This window comes from Chenopodium album, chromosome 1 (assembly GCF_948465745.1).
Source record: "Chenopodium album chromosome 1, dcCheAlbu1.1, whole genome shotgun sequence".
NCBI lineage: Eukaryota > Viridiplantae > Streptophyta > Magnoliopsida > Caryophyllales > Amaranthaceae > Chenopodium > Chenopodium album.
Window position 1 is genome coordinate 8,615,520 of NC_137834.1, and position 12,627 is coordinate 8,628,146.

At 37.0% G+C, this 12,627-nt stretch overlaps 1 pseudogene; it reads left to right on the top strand.

Annotated features, from left to right (window-relative positions):
• Positions 1-683: 683 nt before the first annotated feature.
• Positions 684-12,226, top strand: LOC145557461 (aspartic proteinase CDR1-like; annotated as a pseudogene).
• Positions 12,227-12,627: the final 401 nt, after the last annotated feature.

Consider the following 12,627-nt stretch of genomic DNA (forward strand, 5'->3'; position numbering starts at 1 on the left):
TAGATCATTGGGCCGCACCTAAAACTCAAACCGGGCCCAGTTTAGTAAATTGGCCATAAATTCCTCAATATTCATCGGAATTGGGCTTATAATATATCGTTGGAAAGGTCTTTTCAAGCCCCATCCAACTACACCACTATTGGACCCATATCATGGACCAACCAAACTGGATTGGTTGTTTTCTTAAAATAAAGTTTTCAAAAACAGAGAGAAGAGAAAAGAAAAGAAATAAAACTTTCCGCAACACAAGACCTTTCCACACTTTCGTTTCATTCGATTATGATTCGACGTGAAAGGCACTCATCACTGGGTTTGGTTTTGGGGAGACACAAATGGGTGTCTACAGCTAGTCAATTGTTTGTTTTGTCAAACATGTATAGCTCGATGTATAGTTGTGCGTGTATACTTTGATTTACCTTGCCAAACTTGTATAGCTCTATGTATTCTTATGTGTACTTTTATTTGCCCCGACAAACTTGAATAGGTCATTGTATACTTTCATTTGCCTTCGACAAACTTGAATAGTTCATTGTAGACTTTTATTTGACTTTGACAAGGACATATCATTAGAAATTGATTATATAAACCCACATTGTTAACCGTATAGGTCACACTTAACCATAACATATACGACTATCTCTTATTAGCCATTGGCACAAATATAATTTTTGTTAGCAAACAACATGCATGCTTTTACTTTTCCAAATATCATCCTAGCTCTTTTGCTAGCATCGTTCTCTTTATTAGAAACCCCTCATTTGATCTCAGTTGAGGCTCGAAAATTAGCTACTTCTAATGGTGTTTTCAAGCTCGAACTCATCCATCGTGATTCACCACTTTCACCTTACTACAACTCTTCCATGACATCAAAAGAGCGCCTAAAGAGAGCACCCCGAGGCTATGTATCTCATGGCCACAATACACACAACAAAAATGATGCAAAATTGTATGCTATATCTAAGATAAAGATCCTCTATAACTAACTTGACTAATTCAACATAGATTAGTATTAATCTATTGTTTCTATCTTTTGTAAATAGCTGGTTAGTCGTTTAAGTCTATCCTAAGCATAGTTAGTGTATATCCTTTATCTTGTTAATACTCTAGGCCTTAGCTTTTGTAACCAACTGTAAGCCTATTTAAAGGCTCTCCATATCTCAATGTAAATTATCAAAGCTTTCCACTCATTCATAATATCTTATATGGTATCGAGCCTTTGATCCTCTAATTTTTTTTTCCACCTGCTATTCACTTTCTCTTCTCATCATGCATAATTCGCTTATCCCTAATAATGATGACCCCACTAATCCTTTCACTATTCTTCAATTACAAAACATTATCAAACTCACTGGTACCAATTATATAGCCTGGAAGACACAAATGCAAGCGCACCTTCTAGGCTATGATCTCTTTAAGTTTGTTGATGGAACTTATCCTTCTCCTCCTGCTTCCATCACCAAAGATGGTGTGTCTGTCCCTAACCCCAAGGCACTTCCATGGTTCCGTCAAGATCGCCTTGTCTTTGGTGCTCTTGTGGGTTCTTTATCTCATGATCTTGTTCCACTGGTGTCTCAGTCAACATCTTCTCAAGATGCATGGGAAATCCTAGCTTCAACCTATGCAAACCCGTCTCGTGGACACTTGAAGCAAATCTAGGATCACCTTGCTCATATTACTAAGGGTACTCTTTCAATTACCAATTACATGCAAGCTATTAAACAATGTACTGACCGTTTAGCTACCATGGGTAAACCTATGGACCAAGAGGATATTATTGACAAAATTTTGCAGGGTCTTGATTATGAGACTTACAAGCCTATCATTGATGCTGTGAATGCACGAGACACTACTATTTCTTTTGAAGAGCTTCATGAGAAATTAATCACTCGTGAGCTTTCTGCCAAGAATGCATCAAATGTACCTTCAACCTCCTACCCTGCGACTATCTTAGCTGCTCAATCTCGTCCACAATACAAGGGCAAGCAGAAATGGAATCCTACCCCGGGCTTATTACCAAAACCTATGCCTTCTACCATGCATCAATCACAAGAAACTCGTCCACAACGACCCTTTCTTGGCAAATGTCAGGGGTGTCGAACCTCTGGTCATGCTCTTAACCAATGCCCAATGTTCAAGGAACAATTCCCTTCAATTCAAGTTCCTACACCTACACAAGCTCGGGCTATTCAGGTTGGGAATCTAACTCCTACGACACCACAAGCACACATGGTGACTACTACTCCATCAAATGATTGGCTTCTTGACAGCGGCGCCTCCCATCATGTGACAAATGATCTCAACAACTTATTCCTTCATGCCCCTTATGATGGTACCGAAGAACTAATCATTGGTGACGGGTCATCTCTTCCCATATCACACTCTAGTTCTTTCTCTCTCTCTACTCCCACAAAAAAAATTTCCTTCTCAAATGTCTTGCATGTTCCCAATATATCTCGTAATATTTTATCTATCTCTAAATTTTGTCAAGAAAATAATACGAGTATTGAGTTCTTACCCTTTCTTTTTCGTGTTAAGGAGCTTTCGAAGGGAACCACCCTCCTACAGGGTCCAACTAAAGCCGGAGTGTATGAGTGGAACCCTGGTCCTCCTCGAGTCTTCACAAGTTTCACAAAGCCCATTCACGATTGGCATCATCGGCTTGGGCATCCTTCCATTAATGTTCTTAGGACTTTAAAATCAGAATTTTCACTTCCTATTTCAAATTTTTCAATTTCAGATTGTCATGCTTGCAATATGAACAAAAGTCACAAATTGCCATTTTCCAATTCTACTCTTATGTCTAATGCCCCTCTTGATTTAATTTTTAGTGATGTATGGACCTCTCCCGTACTATCTTATGATAATTATAAGTATTATGTGATATTTGTTGACCACTTCACAAAATACACATGGTTATATCCCCTCAAGAAAAAGTCAGATACTCATGATGTTTTTGTTCGATTTCGAGCATTAGTTGAAAACTTTTTTAATAGGCCCATCATCTAAGTATTCTCTGATAATGGTGGAGAATATTTAAAATTACATCCCACTCTAACCTCCAATGGTATCTCTCATCTCACCACTCCACCACATATGTAATACCCCGTATTTTTGAACCATTATTTTATGTGCATTTAAACCTAGTAAACCTAATTTCTAATTTAAATATCAATTTCTAAATTGAAATGTTGATTTTTTTATTTTAATATAAGGGTAATCCCAAGCTTTTGAAACCCTAATTATAATATTTTGACAAAACGTTTGTAAGTTATTATTTAAAAGGGTTCTATATTTGAGTTTTAATCATTTCAAACTGTATTTGACTTATCTGAATTGATATTAGCTTTAAAGGGTGATTCCTTAGGTTTAAGTGTCAATTTAGATATTTAACCTATTAAAATTGATACAGGTCATCATGGGTGATTCCTTGACTAAAGTGTCAATTCTATATGTATAAAATGATTTTAGGGTTTTTAAGACGTTTTACGTTCAATTGTATCAATATCGATAAGTAAAGTGGTATTGGGTGATTCCGTCAACTCGTTTATCGAATTGATATTGTTTATAAACGATTCTTTATTTTATATTTATAATTACAATGTCCTTTAATTATTTAGGTTGTTATAAATGAATAATATTATTGATTTCGCATTTCGTCTTTTATGTCGCTCTTTGGTATATATGACCTATATATAAATATTTTGGGAAATTCTCTCTAGTAATCACGAACTTTTATTTTTTCTCAGTGGTAAAATCTAAAACTTTTGATTATCAATGGTAATCATGAATTAATATTACTAAGTCAATGGTAACTTAAATTAAACAACATGTTAATTCTTAATCATGGTTTAACAGTTGGACTATAAAAAGACACACTTACCCCCAACCAATTCTTTCTTCTTTCTTTCTCTTTCCCCTACATGGTTCTTTCTTCCTTTCTCTTTCCCCTCCCCACTGCACCTCCCTTTCCAGCCACTTGCACGGCTGCCAACTCTCATCCATGCACCCCCGCCGCTCCCACCTCCCTTCCTTGCACCTCGCCGCTATCCACCTCACTTCCCCGCCCCTACCTCACCGTACCATTTTCCCCATCAAAACCCAGAAAAAAACCCACCACCTCCCTCGAAAACAACTGAAATCCATACCCCTCTCCCTTCGAAACGCAATGCAACCTCACCCACACTCAAATTCAAGGGTTGAAGAAGTTATTCATACTAAATTGCTGCCGTTGACCTGCTGTTGTTGTTGTTGTTGTTGAATTGGTTTAATTAACCTCTAATTCACAAACACAAAACATAACATCCCCCATAAAATTTATTTAAATAAAGATCTAAATTAATTGTAAGTAAATTCAGAAATGGAGTAAGAATAACAGGGAAAAAAAATTGAAAAGGGGTAATGCGAGAATCGGTTTCGGTGTGTGATGAGAGGAGAGAGAGGGTGGGTTGGGAACAGGGGTTGGAAACACGGTTTCGGGTGGGATTGCAGTATCGGTGGGGGTCTCCGGCGAGGGAGTGGTTTGAGACACCTCCACCCTAGCCGAGTTGAGCGCCGACAATGGGAGGGGGCTGGTTGGCTGGGTGGCCGGGGTTTGGATTTTTTTGTGTTTTTTTTTAAATCATTTAGAGGGTACTAATGTAAATTTAGTGTTACTTAACCAAGATTAACCCTAGTTAGTCATTTTATTATTATTAATGTTATCATTGGCTTTGTAATATTAATTTGTGATTACCATTTGATAATAAAAAAATTCACAGTTTACCATTAAGAAATAATAAAAGTTCGTGATTACCAAAGAGAATTTCCCAAATATTTTTTGTATTGTGATTTAAATTGTTATTTTCATTATTATTATTGAGATATCAATAATATAATCTACATTGTTGTTTTTAACGCGTTTTAAAAATGTCTTCCATTACTTTCCTTTCCTAGTTTAGTTTCGGGTCAACTAGCATTTATATATTGGTTGAGTTTTTCCTCAAAGCTTTCATGACTATATAGATTAAGATAGACTTGTTTATTAGCTTCCTTAAACCCATTCTTAAGCTAAAGTAATCATTTAATCAAGCCCAACGAAAAGCCTTGAACCTAGTTATTATGGGGCTTGTTGGTGCGCTTCTTTTGAGCCCATTTTACGCTGATGTACATAGCAGCTTTGAGGGATATTTGGCTGATCATTTTACCCTAAGTAACCTACTCTAATCAATGTTAATAACACCTAATTATGGCTGCCCAACTCCTCTCCTTATCCTTCTCCTTCTCTTATAACGTACAAAACAAGGCTAACTTTCATCAGTTTTTTCTCCACCCAAAAGATGCAGCAAATCACTCCTCTTCTCCCCATATTTTTCGTGGGATTCAAGGTGGGAATCAAGGGGAAATCAAAGACTAACATACTGCCATAAACTCTGCAAAAGTCGTGCTCCATTTCCCCTATAAAAACAACACGGAAACGAAGCAAGGCACAAGGCTACAAGGGAGGGTGTTTTTCGTATTGGTTACTGCTGTTTGTGCTTGGTAGTGCTGTCCTTTTCTTCTTGTTTTGGTGGCTTATACATCAAGGTAACTAGCCTTTCTTCCCTTAGGTTAGAAATGCTAGGTTTTAGGGTTGAATTGATAGGTAGAAATCATGTTAGGGTTAGATTGATTTGTTGATTTTCGTTCTTGATATGTATGTCAGAATTTCGTGTACAATTAAGGTGATTTTGGGTGTTTGAATCATATTTTTTATGCTTGAATTATATTACAATCAATCCTTAATATGTGTATGATATTTTGTTATGATTATATTATGTTTGTGATGATTTTTGGGGTACTTAAAACTGATTATGTAATCTGATTATGTGCATATAAGTCTGCAGTGTATGTGGTGGTTATTGGTCATGAATGAGTCATGAATTCAATGATTTTATTTCTTATTATTGTAGAGGATTGTTTTAAGATTGATTTGATATATTATGGGTAAAATTTGGAGGTGTTTAAGGCCACCAAACAACTGAAATTGTGAGCCAATGCAGTGCTGCCAGTGCTGTGTTTGGACGTGTGAGTAGCAGTATTTTAGGGCATGATAAACTCTTGCTATTGAGGTTAATTGAATATATATATTCTAGATTATCTTGTTAGGATTATTATAAGTTTATACCATAGCGAAATTCCATGTTTATGTGCAAAATTCTATCTTTTTATGAGCATGTATATTCTAAACTCTTGGATTGCTGACAGCATGTTTAGTATATCTTCTTAGGTCTTAAATTAATTATCTTGATTGATTTTATTTCCTAATTTGAATTAGCATCATGTTAGGATATTCCCTAAATTGATATATCATGATTTTATATAATTTAAGATAGTTTAAAGTGCCTAAATTAGTGCAACATAGCTGCTGCCCCTAATCTGCTAGGCGTGTGAAGGATGGTGATTTTCAATTGTGTATTCCTTGATTTCTAAGCGCAAATGCATGTTTAATATGGCCTATTGTGTTTTTAGAGTGTGTACTAAAATGGGCTAAGCTTAGTTTCATGTTTAAGGTGGGTTTTTGGGTGATTTGGTATAATTGGAACTGCTGTACATTAGTGTAGGGGCTGCTGTAAATATGACTTTAATTTGGCATGTTCTATTTTGAATTTTAAGTCCAGAATGGTTTTATATGATGCCTAATGAGTGTATGTATATGCCTTAATTTTTATTTTGCGTTTTAAGCATGTGTGGTTGGGTTTTTATGATGATTTTTCGGAGTTACTTGTTGCTGTCCTGTTTTGGTTGTTTTATGAAATTCTAGTTTGGATTTGTTGTTTAATAAAATGAATTTATGGGATTTTTATTATAACTATTATATGTTAGTTGAATTTATATGTTAATAAGTGATATGTGAATTTTTGGGTATTATAAACCCCTAAAGTGAAATATTTCTATGTGTGTTTGAATATGTGTGGGTTGTAATTGTATTGTCGACGTCGTAATGCTTTAGAGAAGTATAACACTGTCTTTAGCATCACTTCGCCAAGAGTTGTGAATGCACTTAATTATTGAATTTCGATAATTAATTATATTCCCGAACTCAGACGATACCTTTTGTGTTTTATTAAGTTGAAGTGTGTTTTGAAAGGGAGTTTCAATTGAATTTAAGAAATATGATTTTCTTATGCAGTTTGAATTGAGTGTAAGACCATTTTTGGCTTCTCTGCGGATTTCTAAGTGAAATATATTGTATTATCTATTTTAAGTGATTTTTGAATTGTGTGTGGAGCCATAGTCGGGTGTGACGCCGAGTTGCTTCACGATGGTTAATGAACATGCTAACTACCTGGATTGCGAGTCTTAGGTAGCTCAACCTGGGTTAATTGTTGTCGTCTGGGGGTGTGTAAGACCTTATAGGCATCTATCCATAACCGGGAGTTGGCCAATCTTAGACACGGTCTCTGCGAGATGACCGGGGGTTCGTCCTGACAAACCTTAGGAAGTGGATTGCGAGGCCACTAGCGTTCCCTCCATGCCAGTTCTACTGTTTTGAAGGTTTTGGTTTTGAAATGTTTAAACTAATAAATTATTACTTATTTGAAGTCTATATATTATTATGATTGAAATTGAGTGATTTAATAGTGATATTTTTGTTTTAAGTTTATTTTGAAATATTTCATTGTTTGTATGGTTTGATGGTTTTAAGTGATTTCATTTGAATTTTCAAGTTGATTGTGGTTGTGGTTTCTTTCTGTTAATTTAAGTCTAAGATCTTCTATTTCTGATTTGAGGGAGAACTGCTAGTTGCTCCCCACTGATTGTGGAACGTTGTTATAATTTGCAGGTTTCATTTGTTTATTTGATATCTGTGACGATGGGTTGGGGATTGAGAGTTTAGAACCTAACTTTTAGGCTTGTATGCCTTTGTTGTTAGTTTACTGTTTAATTACTTTGAATTTAGTCTAGTTTGGCCGATAAGGGTTGTTCTGCCCTTGGCTTTTGAATGTAATTGATTTGTCCATGTTAAAGTTTGTTTGCTAATTTCTTTTGTTCACATAGTTTGCGCTTAGCTTAAACAACTTAATTTGGATGTGTGAATAAGTTAAATTTGACTTTTAGACCTAGGTTAAGCTTGACTTTTCTAATCGAAGTTAAGTAGCCTCCCGTTCAAGCATAATTCCGCTAACGCTTCCAGTTCCAAAAGGACGGGGTGTTACAACATACCCCAGAACATAATGGTTATGCCGAACGCCGGCACAAACATATTGTTGAAACTGGATTGTCTCTCCTTACTCATGCCAACATCCCCCTTACTTTTTGGCCTCATGCCTTTTCTACAGCAACATACCTCATTAACCGATTGCCAACCCCCACTCTTGACAATGCCTCTACATTTCTCAAATTATTTGGCACACCACCAAATTACAATAAGTTACAAAATTTTGGGTGCTTATGCTACCCCTGGCTTCGGCCCTATGCTGCCCACAAACTCGATAATCGCTCACTTCTGTGCATTTTTGTGGGTTACTCCTCTTTCCAAAGTGCATACTACTGTCTACATCTCTCATCTATGAAACTATACACTTCTAGACATGTGAAATTTATCGACAATGCTTTTCCGTACTCGGAACTTTCCCCTCCATACAATACTCCTTCTCATTCAACAGTAGAAGAATGGTGCACTGTCTCTCTCCCTGTGTTAAGTCAGCCCCTGCTTCGATCCTCTCTAACTCCTCCTCCTCCTCCTCCTCCTCCTCCTCCTCCTCCTCCTCCAACCCGAACAATGACTACTAGGCTTTAAAACAACATAGTCAAACCAAATCCCAAATTTGCCCATGTGATCACCACTCAAACCCAACCATGTGAGCCTCGTTACATCACTCAAGCACTCAAAGATCCCCAGTGGCGCAATGCTATGAGTGATGAGCATGCTGCCCTTACTCGCAATGCTACGTGGGAATTAGTACCATCTCATCCCTCTCAAAATATTGTTGGGTGTAAGTGGGTTTATCGGATCAAGTATAAAGCAAATGGTGCTATTGAACGGTATGGCTTGTAGCCAAGGGATTTCATCAAAGGCCGGGGATTGACTACTCTGAAACTTTTAGTCCAATGATTAAGCCTACCACAGTTCGTCTTGTGCTCTCTTTAGCCATCACAAATGGGTGGTCGATCCGCCAACTTGACATTAACAATGCATTCCTTCAAGGTCATCTCTCTGAAAATGTGTTTATGTCTCAACCTCCGGGCTTTATAGACAAGGATTTCCCTTCTCGTGTTTGTAAGCTAAAGAAGGCCATATATGGGCTAAAACAAGCCCCAAGGGCATGGTACCAGGAGCTTCGCAATTTTTTACTGTCCTATGGATTTCGCAACTCAATAGCAGATTCTTCACTCTTCACTTATGCTCAAAATAATGTCATCTTCTATCTTCTAGTATATGTTGATGACAACATTGTCATGGGTCCATCTACTTCCGCACTCCAAACCTTCATCACCAGCCTCGCCACTCGCTACTCTTTGAAGGACTTAGGTAATTTATCCTACTTTCTTGGTGTTGAAGTTCTCTGATATGAAATAATAGTGAAAAAATCCTACCTCTCTTGGAACCTTCGAAATTTAGTAGCTTAATTGTTATTTTAGATTTTGCTTACAAGTTTTTACCTTTCACTTGAAAGGGTTTTTCTTGTTTTAAGCGGTTAGGATTTATTTCCTTATTTTAATCTTTTATTTTGATTAGTTTTTAAGTTTAAGATTAAGTTTAGGAAATTTTATCTTTTAAATAGTTCTATCTTTATTAGAAGTGTGTTTAGAAATTTGACTAGTTGATTTTATCTAGGACTTCTAATGTAATTAGAAATCTTAGTACTTATTTGTAGCCTATATAATGGCATTTAGGCTCTTAATAAAAATAAGTTTTTGTCAAATTGAAATTTATAAAGGTTTACGTAAGCTTGTGCTTGTGTATTCTTGGCCTAGTTTAGGTTTTAAGCTCGTGTTGCTTAGCGTTTCTTGACCGAGACTCAAGATTCCAAACCTTTCAACTGCGATTGAAGGTTATATCCATCAAAATCCATATCATTCTCCCTCATTCACATGGCTTATTTTTAAGTCAAAAGAAATACATAAATGATATTCTGGACAAAGCTAAAATGACAGATGCTAAATCGGTTCTGACTCCTATGATCACTCATCCCCCTCTTAGTATAACTGATGGTACACCTCTTCCAAACCCAACCGAATATAGAGCACTTGTGGGCAGCCTACAATACCTTTCCCTTACTAGACCGGATGTCTCCTTTGCTATCAATCGACTTTCTCAGTATCTGTACAAGCCCCCGGATGTTCATTGGGCTGCACTCAAAAGGTTACTTCGATATCTAAACGGTACTTCTCATCATGGGCTCATCTTGCACCGTAACTCTCCTACACAACTTCATGCATTTTGTGATGCTGATTGGGCAGGAGATAGGGACAATTACATATCTACAGCAGGCTACATTGTTCATTTGGGTCGAAATCCCTTGTCCTGGAGTTCAAAGAAGCAAAAGAGCTTAGCTACATCCTCGACCGATGTTGAATTTCGAGCAGTAGCTTCTGCAACTGCGGAGGTTTTGTGGCTTCAATCCTTACTACAGGAACTTAATGTACACATTCCCCTTGCTCCGAGTATCTATTGTGACAACCTAGGAGCTACCAATTACTCAGCTAATCCAGTGTTTCATTCCCGAATGAAACATCTTGCTGTAGCGTTTCACTTTGTTCGTGAACAAGTTCAACGCGGCACATTGCGAGTTCAACATATTTCTGGTCGTGACCAACTTGCGGATGCTCTAACGAAGCCACTAGCCAGGACACGTTTTCATGAGTTGTTCTCCAAGATTGGCCTTGCTCAAAGACCGTCCATCTTGCGGGGGTGTATCGAAGATAAAGATCCTCTATAACTAACTTGACTAATTCAACATAGATTAGTATTAATATATTGTTTCTATCTTTTGTAAATAGTTGGTTAGTCGTTTAAGTCTATCCTAAGCATAGTTAGTGTATATCCTTTATCCTGTTAATACTCTAGGCCTTAGCTTTTGTAACCAACTGTAAGCCTATTTAAAGGCTCTCCATATCTCAATGTAAATTATCAAAGCTTTCCACTCATTCATAATATCTTATATGCTAATGGTGGAGAATACCTTATTAAAATTGCCTTGGTACCCCAAAAGTCAAATTTGTAGTTGCAGCAGACACAGGAAGCGACCTTATTTGGGTCCAATGTCAACCTTGTAACACGACCAAAACCTGCTTTCCACAACAATCTCCACTCTTCGACCCAACCAAATCTTCGACCTATCATACAATCCCTTGCACTTCTCCGAATTGCACACCTCCAGATCTTACTACTAGTTGTATTCCGTTTAATACTACTAATAATAACAATAACAACAACAAGTCATCAACACTGTGTTTTTATCAGTCTCTTTACACTGATACAAGACAAAGTAGTGGCATCCTATCCACGGAAACCATCAGCTTACCATCCCCTGATACTACTTCTATTAGTCTTTCTTCCGGCATTTTCGGCTGTGGGACAAACCAACAAGGCCCATTTCACCTCCGGGAAGAGGGGTTCGCTGGTCTGGGGGCAGGCCCGTCTTCCTTGGTTTCTCAACTCGGCCCAAAAATCAACTACAAGTTCTCTTACTGCTTGGCTCCCTTGACTTCCGGGGTCTCAAGCAAGCTTACCTTTGGAGCCGATATAACCGGCCCTCAAGTAGTGTCTACTCCCTTCCAAGTAGGGTTCACTGGAACAGAACCTACATATTACAACCTCACTCTCAATGGCATTAGTGTTGGGGATAAAAATAACTCGGTCCAACTCAACTCGGGGTTGGACATAATCATCGACTCTGGTACCACTCTTACAATGCTTCCAACTAATACCTACATCAGTTTAAAGTATTCTTTGAAGAGTGCCATCGGACTCAACACGATACCGAGCCCATTGGAACATTATGACCTCTGTTATAATACAAGCTCATCATCAGGGCAAGAGTTTAGCCCTCCAGACGTAATATTTCAATTTCAAGGGGCAGATGTTGTGTTAAAGGCAATCAATACTTTTCGCGAAATTGAGGATGATGTGAATTGCTTGGCAATGATGGCTACGGATAGTACTCCAATATTTGGGAACATTGCTCAAGTTAATTTCGAAATTGGGTATGATCTAAAAGCTAAGCAAGTTTCTTTTGCTCCAACAGCCTGTACTAAGTACTAAATATATTTCATCATTTATTTTAAATGAGTATACATGTTTTTATAATTAGCTTGATCATGATTTTTATTCTTAATTTTGCACCAAATAAAATTTAGCTTTATTTGTAATAAGGGTAGAAGTCAATTAATTGTATACTTGAAAATTGTATACTAGAACCTGTATCTAGAAGCTCTGCTCAATAAAATTGTACCCCTCTTAAAAGTTTTAACTCTTAAATGCAAACTCTATGATACTCAAGTATTGTTATTTTTTAAGTAATAAGTTTTTTCACTCAATATATATTTTGTCTTACAAGTCTTTTTTTTTTTTTTTTTTTTTTTGAAAGATTGTCCTACAAGAATTTTTATTTTCCCCAATAATCTTAACTAGAGAAGTGCTCTTAATATAGCTACGACAATATA